This window comes from Camelus dromedarius, chromosome 24 (assembly GCF_036321535.1).
Source record: "Camelus dromedarius isolate mCamDro1 chromosome 24, mCamDro1.pat, whole genome shotgun sequence".
NCBI classification, from domain to species: domain Eukaryota; kingdom Metazoa; phylum Chordata; class Mammalia; order Artiodactyla; family Camelidae; genus Camelus; species Camelus dromedarius.
In genome coordinates this window covers 30,270,839-30,284,271 of record NC_087459.1, presented here as the reverse complement: position 1 = coordinate 30,284,271, position 13,433 = coordinate 30,270,839, and the positions used below count along the sequence as shown (strand labels likewise).

Sequence of the window (13,433 nt, the reverse complement as noted above, 5' to 3'; positions counted from 1 at the left end):
TTGGAGTAAGAATAATGACTTTATTTGGAAAGTCAGCAGACTGAGAAGATGGCAGACTAATGTCCTGGAGAACCATCTTCCCCAAGCCAGAATTCAGGCTCCTTTTATACTAAAAGTGGAGGGGGTGTGGCTGGTTGTTGCAAACTTCTTGGTGTCGGAATTCTTTGTTCTTGCAGATGTCCAGGTCAGGTCACGATGTCCCTGTAAACCTTCAGCAAGACAAATGTTACTCTTTGCTCTACAACTTTTTATTGCTGTATGAAGGAGAAGTGTTACACCCTTAAAAGTCAGAGCCTTGAGAATGGGCTGTCCTATATATTTCAGGTTCTAGGCGACATTCTTTTACAAAAGGTGCAGAACCAGCAGGACTCAGCCCAGGAAACAGAGCACAGGGTTAGAGCTAAAGGGGCAGATCTAATATGGAGTCAGATTTGTTCTTCCCTATTACGTGTTTACTTTATGGAAATGCGCCTGGCACTTTTCTGTATGGATGTTTTACTTAATAGAAAGTTTACTTTAAAAAAAAATGGCTGCTGCCCACCCTCGCAAGATTGAGCAGAGAAGGCTGGAGGGCCCTGCCCTGTGACTTCGGCCGTGAGGTGTGGTGAGTGGAGGAGGTGGGATCGGGCGCTGGCCGGCTGCAGCCTCTCTCCGTCCTCTGGGCTGAAGGATCACGGGTTTCTGCGGGACTTCCACCAGGCGAGACCCAGACACGCCGCAGGGTGCTTCCTGTGTCCGTGGCCGAGCTGTGACTAGAGGTGCTTGGCCAGGACCGTTCAGGGGCTGTAGCCTCTCACTGAAGGAAACTGGCTCACCGCTCAGGAAGAGAAGTCATTTTGGCCCTAAAGGTGATCAGAACATGCCTCGTAGACCACTTGGCGCTGAAGGCAATTGAACAACAAACGCAGGAAGAGTTCTTGCTCTCCCCTTACCTGCCTAAAGCAGGGCGGCCATCTCCCCCCAGGAAGGTGCTTTCCCTGGGCCAGCAAAGAGAGCAACTCTCTTAGATGGCAATTATTTAGATGACAATGTTCTCTCCCTTGAAGTTTCTCTTACTGGATGTTTTTTCCAGGGGCCTGACTTTCCGGGGGATGTCTGCCCAATTCAAGGAGCACCCGCAGAGCACCTGCATCTTAGGGAAGAACGCACAGGTAACAGAGGATGTCCTGGAGTAAGAGCTGTGGCCTCTCTCGTTACATTGGGGTTAGTTGCTGTTTCTCCGTAATTAACTCACTGAGTCTCTGTTAAATGCTCCCTGCAGCCCACTGGTAAGTTGAGACGGAGGTGCTCACATTTCTCGTTCATGAAAAAATCAGCCTTCTAAAAGCGTTTTGTTTCTTTTCTCCTCTGTGTGCTGGAGTAGCTTGGGGCTCTTCTACTATTTTTGGCCCTTGGTCAAAAATTGATACGTTGATCTAATAAATCACAGAGTTTGTCAGATAGCAAAAACTTCAAAGACAGGTTTCTGCTGAAAAACACTCAGGAACTCCTCGGCACGAAGTCTTTGAACTTGGGGCTCTGGGGGTGGCTCCCACTGCTGGCATGAGGTGTCTTGTAGTGGGTGGTGGTGGCTGGGACGGTTGTTGCTGTTTTTAACAGGACAGGAGGGAGGACATGCCTTGGGGAGCCTACATCTTCAGTGGAGGAAGCTGGTGTGGAATAGCTGGGTCACGTAGTTTTAAGACACTGCCAACCTGTTTTCCAAAGAACTTCAATTCAGGAGAGAAAACATGTTGAAGAATAACCTAAAAGCCCCAGAGATCTTACTAACATTGGGTAACACGCTCCTGTTCACACGGCAAAAGTGAGTTCACTGTGAAGAGAGTTCCAGCCCCTCCATATCCTCAGCTGACACTTGGCGTGGCCGGTCTTTCTTTAAATTAGGACGTTCTCATTGGTGTGTAGTGGCATCTTGTTGCAGTTTTAATCTGCGTTCCCCTAACAACTGTGATGTTCAGCATCTTCTCACGTGCTTATGCTGTGGACTGGATGTGTCTCCCCAAAATTCCAATGTTGGAACCTAGCCCCCAGGGGGATGGTATTAGGGGGCGGGGACCTTGGGGAGGTGATTAGGTCATGAGGGAGGAGCCCTCACGGATGAGATTAGTGCCCTTATGAAAGAGACCCACAGGGAGCTTGCTTGTCCCCTTCTGCCAGGTGAGCCCACAGTGGGAAGGCACTGGCTGTGAACCAGGAAGAGGGCTCTCACTGGACACCAAGTCTGCCAGCACCTTGACCGTGGGCTTCTCCGCCTCCGGGACTGTGAGAAGTCAACATATGTTGTTCAAGCCGCCTGGTCTGCGGTCTGTGCTAGCGGCCCAAACGAGCCAAGACAGCTTATTTGCCATTCATACTGAGAATTTCAGGCATATCTCACTTTATTCTGCTTTGTAGATATTGTATTTTTTACACATTGAAGGTTGGTGGCAACCCTGCATGAAGCAAGCCTGTTGGTGCCATTTTTCCAGCAGCATTTGCTCACTTCATCTCTGTGTCACATTTTGGTAATTCTTGCAGTTTTCAAACATTTTCATCATTATTATATTTGTTATGTTGATCTGTGATCAGTCATCTTTGAGGTCACTACGACTATGACTCACTGAAGTCTCAGATAATGGTTGGCATTTTTGAGCAATAAAGTATTTTAAAATTAAGATACATACATTGTTCTTTTTAGACATAAAATAGACTATGGTATAGTGTAAACATAACTTTTCTATGCACTGGGAAATCAGAAAGTTATGTTGTCCCACTTTATTTCAAGATGTGCTTGATTGCAGTGGTCTGGAGCCAAACCCACAGCATCTCGGAGGTATGTCTGTAGTTTTAAAGATAGGATCAATAAACAGCATATTTGTACACTGATGGGAAAGATTTATTAGGCACTGAAAAATCAAGGATTGAGAGGAGGGGAGACTAAATGGAGTGATGTTCTTGAGTGGGCAAGAGGGGATGGGGTCCAAGGGTCTGCATGGAGGAGCTGGCTTAGGTAGGACGTGGCTTGTTCACCTCACAGATCAGGATGGAAGGCATAGTACGTGGGTTGCAGGTGCCGGTAGTGGGAAAATGGGGTTGAGGGGCCAAAAGCTGTCTTCTGATGGTTTCTATTTTCTCAGTTAAGAAGTAGGTTCACCTGCTGAGGATGAAGATGTGTTGGGCTTTGAAGAGTCAAAGAGTGATCTGGGGAAGTGTGAGAGAGAGAGAGAGAGAGGGAGAGGGAGAGGGAGAGAGAGAGAGAGAGAGAAGCGACTAGAGATGCAGAGTGTGGTTTCCTGGCAGGAATTTTTACTTCGTGAGACATTTCAGCGACCTGCAAAACGTAGCAGGCAGTGTCTGTAGTTTGATAGCATTGCATCTGACCTGGGATTCCCATTAACCAAATTTGGTGTCATCGTGACCTAGCCACCTGATCTGGGCACCTTGAGCCTCTTTGTAGGTGCTTCAGGTCCTTTTCGGCCAGTGTCAGCACAGCTGAGCTGTATGGTTCGCCAATACCTGAATTATTCATGTTTTGACCTATCTAAAGAGAACTTTGCCCGAAAGGCTAAATTATTAAGCACCGGGGTGCGATCTTGGAGGCGGCTGTCTGGAAAACCGGCACACAGTGAATTTTCTTGCTGGTTTTGCTTCTTGCGGGAATTGAGCCTTTATTAACGATTCACAGTTGCTCCCAGAATGAAAGATGGTGAGATGCCAAGCAGAATTAATGTCACAGGACACAGAGGAGAAAAGAGAACCCTGGCTAATTAGAGAAGGAGAGAGCAGCAACCCCTACCTGGCCCGAAATCCAGCGCTTTTTGTGCATCACCAAGGTAGTGCGTGGTGGCCCCACCATTCCCTTAGCTTGTCAGGCCCAGGCGATTTTTTTTTAAAGAAACACGAGTCATTTCTAAGCAATGGAGGACAATTAAATTTAGGAAATAAAAACATGTTCAGCAGTGCCCTAGGAATCCACGAGGGCTGTTCAGCCCTTGGGCACCACATATCCTGTGCATTTAGAGAAAGTGAGTTCAGCTGTGTATTTAAGGAACTAGATCATTACGACACTGAAATCTTTGGTTCTTTTATTCGTTTTTGGAAAACAAAGTGAATACCCATGTCTTGATGTGAGGCAAATATGCCAATTTAAAATAATGGTACAGTGGTCTATTTTTTGTTTTCCCTTTGCATACAGACTTTAATTGCTGCAGATCCTTAACTGCAAGGCAATTTTAAGATTATTCATGAATATTATATGTATTTATGCAAAATTCCAGGGCATGACAGCCTCCAGATTCCAAGAGGATGAGAGAGAAAGTGTAAGACCTCCGAGTGAGGCCCCGTCTTGGAACTCACACAGCGTAACTGTTTGATTTTTCCCTTGCAGTGCTTTAAATTGGAAGTTGGGGATTTGCAGATACACACAATGATATATAAAATAGATAAACAAAAAGGTCCTCCTGTAGATATTCAGTGTCTTGTAATAGCCTATAATGAAAAAGAATATGAAAAGGAATATATATATGTAAAACTGAATCACTCTGCTATGTACCAGAAATTAACACAACATTGTAAACTGACCATACTTCAATTAAAAAAAAATTTCACCGCCCCTCCAAAAAGAGACAGTGCTTCTCTGCCTCCTGGCTTGCACTGCCTCTGATAAGAAACCTGATGTCAATTGTATCTTTTTTCCTCTGAACATAACATGTCTCTTTTCTCTGGCTACTTTTAAGATCTTTCTCCTTATCTCTGGTTTTAAACAATTTTATGATAAGGTGCTTTTGTGTTGTCATTATCTCCTCCTTCTCCTTCTTTTTCTTCCTCTGATTTTTTTCTTCCCAAGATATTTGTTGGGCTTCTTGAGCCTGTCAGGAGAGTTTTCAAAAATTTGAAAAAATTTGCTGCCTTATTTCTTCAAATACTTCCTGTCTCTTCCTCCATCCTTTACTCAATTATGCATACATCATTAGGCCATTTGAAGCTATCCTACAGCTCATTGATGCCTGTTTGTTTTTTACCCCCCAGAATTTCCCCCTCTGTGTTTTAGTCTGTGTCTTTTCTATTGTTGCATTTTCAAGTACATTGCTTGTTTCTTCGACAGTGTGTAATCTGTTAATCCTACTCAGTGTATTGTTCATCTCTAGAAGTTGTTTGGGTCTTTTGTATCTCTTTTTTGGGGGGGCGCAGGGGAAGGAGGGTAATTAGTTTTATTTATTTTAAAATTTTCACTTATTTATGCAATTTTAGTGGAAGTGCTGGGGATTGAACCCAGGACCTCATGCATGCTAACCACACACTAGCACTGAGCTATACCCTCTCCTCTGTAGTAAGTATTTTAATATCTTTTTCTACTAATTCTGTCTGTGCCATTTCACTTGATTGATTTGTCGTCTCATTTTGGGGTCATTTTTGATTGGATGCCAGACGTGAATTTTCCCTTGTTGGGCACTGGATGTTCTTCTATTTTAAAAATACGTATATGCTTGAGCTGTGTTCTGGGACATAATTAAGTTACTTGGAGATAGTTTCGTCCTTCTGAGGTTGGCTTTTAAGCTTTGCTAGACGGAACCAGACCTATCTTTAGTCAAGGGCCACTTTTGCCCACCTTCTGAGCACTGGACCTCATGCTCCGTGTGTGATACAGTTTTTCACTGTCTGTTGAGCTGAGTCCCAGCAATCTGTGGGCTTCTGTCTGCTTACTTCATGACTGTCCGCCCCCAGCCCTGGCCCCAGGTAATTGTCTTCTGTGTATCCGCTGATAACACTAAGCTGAAGACTCAAGAAGGAGCCTTTCAAATCTCCAGAGGGCTTTCTCAGCACCCTCTCCTCACCAGCGCTCTGCCCTGCAAACTCTAGTGGCTTTGGCCTCCCCAGACTCTCTGCTCAGGGAGACTCCTGAGCTCTGCCCAGGAGCCTCCTCCTCGCACTGCAGCCTGGAAGCTCTCAGCCTCACTTGCCCCTCCAGGGATCACTGTCCTTTGCTGTCAGCCATCCAGTGTCTAAAAGCTGCTGTCTCCTCGTTTGTCCAGTTTTGTAGGTGCTTTGGGCAGGAGGGTTCATCCAGTTCCTGTTACCTCAACCTGCCAGAAGTGGAGGAAGTCTCCACAATTTTTTAAAAATTGTAAGTTACTAGAAAAATTTTTGGTTAAAGATTATATAAAGTATTAAGGTTTCTAATAATAAGTAACTATGAAATTAAAAATTGTGTGTGTGTGTGTGTGTGTGTGTGTGTGTGTGTGTGTGTGTGTGTATGTACCGGAATGTTTATTCCCAGTGGAACCCGGAGTTCTCCAGACTCCTTGTAATTCTGTTTGTGGGCACAAGCTTCGCGGCTGCCTGTAGATGTCACCAGAGGAAGGCAAGTCAGAGGGCACAAAGACCCCCCGAGTGGAAACCACAGCACCAAAGCGGAGGGCAAAAGCAGGAATGGGAAGACTCCATGTCAAACATGGAAGAGGGTTGTGTTCTAAATCAAGAAAATCGGTGCACAAAACGAAAATATGTTAACAATGATATAGAGAAACCCTTCTTAAAACAAATATGGTTATAAGCAACCAAATTAAACACTGCCCAAGTTGAGAGTGAATGACGAACGATTTGGTTATATGTTCAGGGATTTGGACCGATTTAAACAAGGTCAAATTTGGTCCAATTCTTCTTTTCAAAAGCTGGGGCTTTGGGCTGGAGCCTAAAATGTTTCTCATAAAGGGTCTTTTGTGTGTCTGTTCTCCTGGGTGGGAGCTCATTAATTTAACACAACTTTGGTGTTCAAGATGCTGAGGACAGAGTGTTGATCGAGACACATGATCCCCACTGCCGTGCAGCTGAGCTTCCAGGGAAGGGGGACAGTAAACAAACCAGAAGATAAACACCACCATGAAAATAAGACGTGGGCAAGGGGCTCCAGGGTGCTTTCTTAGTGAACTCATGTTCTCAGGTCACCGTACGCCCATCGTTAGGGAAACGCTTTGGAGATTTATGAAGATGTGTCTGAATCTCTTTTTGGCCAAGCATTTGGACATGTTTCTTGTTTGAAGGAATGAGTTTCTTTTCAACCTAAAAGCTAATCAATTCCGGCCGAGGGAGACGTGGTGCCGACTGGGACCCGGCGTTTGGGCGTGAACAGCCTCCTGCCGCAGGACTGTGGTTCCCGCCTCGTCCTCTTATCAGGGACTCGGCTGGCACACGTGCACCATGTAGAGGGGACCAGCCACCTGCAGAAGAGCTGGGATCCAGTCCCAACTCAGCTGTGTTACAAGCTGCATGATCTCGGGCGAGCCCCGAGCCCCGAGCCCCGCTGTCTCTCCAAGGCAGTTTCCTCAACTGCAAGGGTCGTGAAAAGACCTGTCCCTGTGTGCAGCACGGGGTGCTGATCGGGAGTGTGGGAAATGAGGGGTCTGGGGGGGGTTCTGGGCACCCGTGTACCTCCGCACTTTCCTATTTATCTCTTTACTTTCCTGTCTGGGGCAGGTCAGCTGCCCTCTCCAAACCTCAGTTTTCTCATCTTTAAAGGGGGTTGTCAGAAGTCTTTCCATGAGTTCTACGCATCTGCTGCACAACACTTTGCCTCGAGATAACACTACTGTGTCGTACTTGCAAGTGTGTTGAAAGGGTCGATCTCATGTTAAGTGTCCTCAGCATAATATTTTTTTTTTTAAGTGTTTTCATCCAGGAAGCACCAGAAAGAAGCCCAACCGCTGGTACCTGGCTGTCCTCGCAGGACTCCAGACCCTCCTGGTTCCCGGTGGGAGAGTCCCTGCTCTTCCCGGGCTGTGGTGGGAGGACCCCTGCTGCCCCCGAGCCACAGGCTCCTCTTCTGGTCACCGCATCCCAGGGTCAGCTGGTCCAGGAAGCCTGTCCCGCCACCGCTCTCCAAGCTGCTCCCTGCCCAAGCCAGGACGCAGGGCACCGTCCTCACCTGTCATGAAGAGTTAACCTCGCCTGGAGAGAGGGCTGGCTTTTGCCCCCGGCTCCTGGGGGCTTATTCCTAGACTCCCAGAATGCCCTGCCTGATAGGAGTGTCTTTGCTGGGGCTCTGGCCCCCAGACCACTGAACAGTGTGACTTACGGTGATTTGTGCGGAAGAGGAGCGGGGCCAGACGTCGGTGACGGCGGCACGGGCGGAGCTCAGGCCCCTGCGCGGTGGCTCCCGTCTAAGCTCAGCTCAGCGCAGATCTGTGCAGGGAGACTGGGCGCTTTAAGGGGAGGAAGGGGCAGTAAGCGGGCGGGGCGAGCAGAGGTTCAAGCAGAGTCCGGACAGTGGGAAGTGACGGAAAGTGGGCAGGGGAGCTCTTTCACGGGAACTGTGGGGCCAGAGTGCGTCTCAAGCAGCAAATGATTTCGGCTGTCTTGAGCCTCCCCAGGTAGGGACTTCAGGCTTGGTCATCCAGGAGACGAGGCCTCGGCGGTTAGACAGCGGCTGGCATTTGCTCCAGTCTCTTAGTGGGTGCGGGGGTGGATGAAATCCTTCATGCTGAGTCTGCAGTTTCCCGAGGCCAAGGTTAAGGCCTAGTGGACAAGAGGGCTCAGAGGAGTGTGTCTGAAGTTTAGCCAAGGTGTTTGTCAAGGTTTGGGGGCAGGTGTAGCCCTCCCTCTAGGAGAGGCCAGAGGGCAAAGGTCGGCTGTCGGGCAGTGGGTGCTGGAGCCCCAGCAGAAGCCCCGGACACTGGAGTGTGGGTGAGCCTCCCTGTTGGTGATACTCCACGCGTGGTGTCACCCGCGGGACTCCGTGGGAGGGGACAGCAGAGTCTCCACGCGTGGAACCCTCCTGGACCTGCCCATGTGCCAGTTCCTGTGGCTGACTTGATGTCAGAAACCAGAATAGTGAGCACAACAGTCCTCGGTGGGTTCTGTGAGTCCTTCCAGCCAATGGCCAGACGTGAGAGAGGCTTGGGGACTCTCCCCAGTGCGGTGTCAGAAGTGAGGGTGTCCTTGTGAGGCCTGTCCCCTCTGACCTTGCAGTCGGGTGGCTCTCACAGCTGGCCTACACTCCTCATGTCTGCACAGCCGGGCGCCCCATCCTTGTAGGGCAGGCGGTAAGGCTGGGAGCACAGCCACTGCTCTGAGGCCCTACGGCTGGAGCCTGGTGACCACCCGACCACTCTGGATGTGTTACTGGGTCCAAACTCCATCTGCTCACCACACCACAGGCCAATGAATCGGAAGGCGAGGTGTTGGGGCAAGGAATAATGACTTTATTCGAAAAGCCTGCAAACAGAGAAGATGGCAGACTCATGTCCTGGAGAACCATCTTCCCCAAGTCAGAATTCAGGCTCCTTTTATACTAAAAAAAGGGGGGGGGGTTATGGTTGGTTGTTGCAAACTTTTTGGTGTTGGAATCCTTTGTTCTTGCAGCCGTCCATGTGGGTCAGGTCATGGTGTCCCTGTAAACCTCCAACAAGACAAATGTTATTCTCTGCTCTGCAACTTTTTATCTCTGCATGAATGAGAAAGTGTTATATCCTTGAAGGTCAGAGCTTTGAGAACGGGCTCTCCTGTATATTTCAGGCGCTAGGGAACACGTCTATAAAATGGTACCGAACCAGTATGACTTAAGCAGAGGAAGCAGCACAGAGTTAGAGCTAAAGGAACAGATCTAAAGCGGAGTCAGACTTATTCTTCCCTATTACAGACACTCACGCTGCTTCAAGATTTGAGGCACAGTTGGCGACCGCAAGCAATGATTGGCGTCTGCTGATACCTTCTGTGCATCTTGCAGAAGGGATGTGGGGGCCATCCATCCGGCCCATCTCCATTTTACCTGCACCGGCCTCTCCCGAAGCCACAGGGTCCATGATGCCCATAGAGAAAGTCCCGGATGCTTCAAGCCTGGGCCACCCTGTGCGGGCAGAGGCCTCGCTTGTCACTTGGGGCTGCTCAGCCTCCAGGAAGTTCCGCTGGTGCACTACCCTCTTGCCCCTCACCCTGTAATTGTTCACCATTTTACACTTGTGCACTTTTTAGTTACTTCTTCCACCTCGTTCCATTTCCAAGGGATAAATCTGGACCAAAACCCCAATTTGGGGCTAAATGACATTGTTTTGGAGACCAAATTTATGCTAAAAAGAGGTTCCTGGGAAGAACGTGGAATGACAAGTAATGAATTCATATGATTTTTGAAATATACCGCATAACCCCTTCGTGTGATGCCTTTGATCCAGAGCCTGACAACAGGGGCACGTGTACACAAATGGCATCAAAAACATCAATCTGTCAAAAAATAAAATACTATTACCCGAATTGCGGGATTTGACGAACATCCTGCATTTTCTTTTATTTTCCCTTAAAAATTGTTTTAGCTCCACAAGAAAAGTAAGGCATTTGCTTTCGGTATTCACTGTAATATATTCCGATGTCTCAAAATTATCCAGAAAAGGACAAAACAAACACACCGATTGGAGAACATGGGGTTGCGCACATGTGCGCCCAAAGCTGTCATTTTGGAGCCCGGGATACTGAGCCGACCCTGACAGAGCAGGCTTTTGGCTGGGGTGTGAATGCACCGCACATTTCCGATGATTCTCGGGGCAGACGGTAATCAGTCGTGTTTATGCACCCACCGTCTGTGAATTGTAAGCCATTTGTAAAATGCTACATCTGGTTTCAGATATTAATAATTCATTGAGGTGGGCGGTGGCAATTAACCACACAAGTAGTACACACACACGTGCTTCTGCAAACGGAAGCTTCAACAGAGTCCGAGTCTCAGAGAAGCTTCTATGAAGCCGGGTAGTGGAAGTGGCTTGGAGAGAGAAGGGTTTCCTAAGGGCTTGATTCATATAGAGGTCATTAAGAACCTACTTCATGAACTGTCCTATGTGGGATTTCCGTGGAGGGGTCCCCAAGCACTAGTAGACATTGTTCCTGCCCTCATGCTGCCTAAAATATAATAGAAAGGATTTCCATTAAAAAAAAAAAAAAGAACTAACCATTTACAGAGAAAACATGCCTCACTGGTTCTCAGGAACAAGTGCAGGTGTTGTTGGTGCAGACAGAGGAAGCTGTCCGTGATGTGTGTTATTTATTTGTTGTTTTTTTGACGGAGGTCCTGAGGACTGAACCCAGCACCTTGTGCATGCTAAGCCCACGCTCTACCACTGAGCTATGCTCGCTGCCCCCTGCCCGCCTTCAGTTCTTTTGAGTGTATACCCAGAAGTGGAGTTGCTGGACCTGCTTTTGTTTTTGAAGTGGATAAAGGCTGGGCCTGGGAGCCAGGCTGCCTCGGATCTAATCCTGGTGCAGCGATGGGATGTGATAAGAGAAGTTAGTTTATTTCTCGGAACCTGGCTTTTCTCAAGTGTGAAAAGGAGAAGTAATAATAGCATTAATCACTGGGTGGTTGTGAGAGGTATTTAAAACCATGCATTTGGTACATTGGATGGTGCATAGTGCCCACCCAGCTTCCAATCATTTTCACCTTGATGGTTGTCAGCGGTGAGATTCAGGGAACGGGGGTGCATGCTTCATCATGTCCACCAGGGGTCGCTATTGCCTGCGGGGCTGAGTCCTCGCTGGTCCATGTGGCCTCCCTCCTCCCGCCTCCATCAGCTCCCACCCTTTGGCCTCTAGCTCTCTGCTCTCACCCAGTTCCTCCTGACTCTACAGTTCCTTTGACTCCCTGGATCGCGTTTTAACCTAGAAACGAGAAGTTCCCCAACGGTCCAGGCCAGATCCTCTTATCTAATTCCCCGTGCCCCTTTCCTACCCCCCCCACCCCCCCGCCCCCGGGGGACTTCCTTCTGCAGGAATATCAGGCCATCCCGTTGGCAGATTTAACTGGGCCAAATGATCTCCTGTTGCAGGTAATTACCATGTTCTGCGTCCCTCTTGTATTTACAAGGGCCTGTAAGTGAGGCCGTGTGTGGGAAAGTACTTTGTAAACATTCGGGGCAGCTGTGGTGAGTCCCAGGCCTGGCCCCCGGGGACTCCTCCCTGGTCAGAACCACCTTCGGGAGGAACTGCATCTTCTCAGCAGGACTGGAGCGCCTAGGTGTGCAAAGGGTCTGAGCAGCTTTGACTCTGGCGAGGCAGGCCCTGGGCACCACAACCAGCTCTAAGGAGAGGGGCTGCTTCAGAAGCCCAGCCCGTGGTTGTTTGCTGGGACTGCATGTGGGCTCAGTGCGGCCAGGTATTCTGATTTTTCAAGAGAATCTGAAAATGCAGATTTTTTTTTCCTATACAATCCCCAAATGTTTCCATATTGGCAGTTCTTTTTTTTCAAACTCTGCAGGGGCCAATCAAAACACTGTGCAGGCTGGTCTTGGCCTGTGGGCACCATGTTGCAGCCTCTGGTGAAGGCTTGTTGGAGACACTGGCCAGTGGCTGGTGGGAAATACCACCGACATTGACCGTGAGGGTGACCTGGGTTTTTAGCTGCCCAGGGGTTCTTTGGTGCTCACTTCCTCAGGGACAGACCCTGGGACTCCTGGCTAATCCTGTGGAGAGGTGGAAGGAGGTGTCCTTTGGGTGTCTCCCCTGGGACCCAAGCCAAACCCGTAACCTAGAGATTCGGAAAGCTCCATTCGTATCCCATTCCCCTGAGCTGTCTGGCTTCACTCCTCCTGCAAGACTTTATGTCCCAGGAAGGAGAGACACTCAATAACTCAATTACAGCATCCGCTCGGGGCTCTTATGAACAAGGGGCATCACAGTCCCCTTTTGTCACCAGGATGGCATTTCTGGGTGTGCACCAGGAGGGCACTCCCAAAGGACCCAAGAAACGTTAACTGCCAATTACAAACTGATGGCTCGACCATCCTGAGAAAGGGCAACCTCACGCTGCCCGTGGATGGTGTGGACGGTCGTCTGAATGGAAGGGACCCATCGACAGGAGTCAGAGGCAGGCACTGGCAGGAAAGACAGTCCCTGTGGGTTGGGTTGGAAAGTTCTGATGTTCAGCTCTTCACACCCCCTCCAGCGAGAGCGATCACAGCTGCAGAATCCAAAGCAGACATGCTTGGCAGAGGGCCTCTTGAAGTGCTGAAAATGGGATTTCGCGTGGTGGGCTGATAGGGGTGTGCAGCGAGCAGCCAGACGCCCTGTTCCTCCCACCCCAGCTGCGTGCATCCGAGGGACAGGACTTCTGGTGGAGATCCCCGTTTGCTTTTGCTTCTGACCCCAAGCAGGCAGCTGGAACAAGCAATCTGAGGAGGTGACCCATTTCCCTAATTTGAGAAATGATCAAGTGTGAAATGCTGAATGCTGCTATCCCACACCCCCCACAACTCCCCGCTCCACAAAGCTTAACGTCCGTGGAATGAACGAAGTCAGATGTTAGTCAGGATTATACAGCCAAGGGCAAAATAATTCTGGTTTTCTCTCTAGCTCCCCAAAGAGCTAACTACACACACACACACACACACACACACACACACACACACACACACACACACACACACACACACAGAGACATACATACATCTCCAGGTGGGGCAACATCACCTCTGGTTGAG

The 13,433-nt window shown here is 48.9% G+C and overlaps 1 long non-coding RNA gene across 5 annotated transcripts in view; it reads left to right on the top strand.

Moving 5' to 3' along the window:
* LOC135319244 (uncharacterized) overlaps window positions 1–13,433 on the top strand; it is a 40,205-nt gene that overhangs the window by 13,027 nt on the left and 13,745 nt on the right. For 2 of the 5 annotated variants that reach the window (XR_010377714.1, XR_010377718.1), the window contains exon 2: window positions 1,073–1,151. This is a non-coding gene — a long non-coding RNA (uncharacterized LOC135319244). Of the gene's footprint in view, window positions 1–1,072; window positions 1,204–6,011; window positions 6,104–7,641; window positions 9,399–13,433 lie in introns of those variants that run through there. The other 3 variants (XR_010377716.1, XR_010377717.1, XR_010377715.1) reach the window with 3 other exon arrangements.